The following is a 1,605-nucleotide window of genomic DNA, read 5'->3' as shown; positions in this document are numbered from 1 at the left end:
CGAGCCATATTCACTTTGGCTCCTCAATTAAGTTTGTCTTATTTCTGTCAACTTCTCGTTGACCTCATTGGGTTTGAGCTTGGACATCTTGACGTTGAACATACGATGTCTCTCATTCTCCATATTCTTGTTATTGTAAGAAAGTGCTGGCAAGTGTTCTTGTGTAGCACCCATAATTGAGTGACTTCTTTGAAATTTCCACTCAATTTAGTCCACAGTTTTGTTGATTTTTCATGCTTTTTTCTCTTGTGCTGTTGACAAGAATAAAAGCTTGCGAATTCCTCAAATTAAACAGTACACATAGTGCTACACTTAACATTTTTGGGGGATGAACTTTGTCGGGATGATATTTCAAATCTTCCTTCTATATTTTAGAACAATTAGGAAATTCTGGACGCGATAAAGTGCCATTGTCGCAAAAACTTTAGTGTCGAGCTATAAGCTTCTGGACAACCATTTTTGCGTTTTGTGCATTCGACAGAGACATTTATTTCAGAGGAAAGCATTGTTGATTTAGTCCAAGATGAAGTGAGTAAAAATCAGTAAAACTGCGGAGCATTTTAATCTGAAAATAACAGAACAAAATAATGAATAAAGCTCTTGTTTTTATTTTGAAGTACTCGACGATGGGTCAACACTTACATACGGAAATGACATCACTTTTTTAGAAACAATCGTCAGTTTAGATTAATCTAAAACCCTGAATTAAGCAGTCAGATTGCAAAATTTTTTCTTTTAGTTTTATAATTCTGAATTTAAGTGTTCATATTCACTACGTGGGGAAAAGTCCAATTTTAACTTTTTCTCTCATCTTTCTCTCACTCTTTATTGTCATTATTGCTCTCATGCAGACTATCTTCTCCGAAAATACTCTATCATTTCAGTGTTTTCAATAGATGGAAATCAAAAGTGTTTATATCAAGTACTGATAAAAGCTATTGTCTGAGATTAAATTAAGTTTTTTGAAACTAGAAAATAGTACAAGCAAGTGCTTGCTTTTATAACACAGAGTAGGAGAGAGAAAGAGAGAGAGAGAGAGAGAGAGAGAGAGAGAGAGAGAGATCAAGAAAATTTTGAATCTATGATCGAAGATCATGTTCCCGTTGTGCAACTAAGTGTTGTTGTTTTGCAACCTCCCATCCAACCGGATTTCGGCCTTGAAAAACTGATTCTCAAGCTAATTTATATTTTAAAGCATTATTGTTTGCTTTGTAATTTCCTTCACTTTAACAGAAAAATTCTTGAGATTCTATTCAGTTAACAGAACTTCTGATTAAGAATCAACTACAAATATGGAAAAATACACAAAAAAGAAGAATTCGCTGATTACTAGAGAGTAAACGAAATTGATGTTGACTTTTATTTTTTTTACAAATTCTTGGACGTTTGTTACTGAAACAAACAAAATTATCCGACTTAGCAAGGGATTTTAATATGCGTTTATTTCTATTAAAAACATCAAAATTGACGACCACATAACCAAACAATTTTTTGATCTTTCGTCAGAAATGCAGGTTAAGGACTAGGAAATCTTTTTCATATTACATTTTGCACCGGAAACTATGGAGCAGCACACAATTTATCTCAATCGACTTTTATTCTTAT

This window comes from Convolutriloba macropyga, unplaced genomic scaffold, assembly GCF_964194025.1.
Source record: "Convolutriloba macropyga unplaced genomic scaffold, txConMacr16.3 SCAFFOLD_1543, whole genome shotgun sequence".
Classification (NCBI taxonomy): domain Eukaryota; kingdom Metazoa; phylum Xenacoelomorpha; order Acoela; family Convolutidae; genus Convolutriloba; species Convolutriloba macropyga.
The sequence above is the reverse complement of the archived record's forward strand: the minus strand, read 5'-3'. Positions refer to the sequence as shown.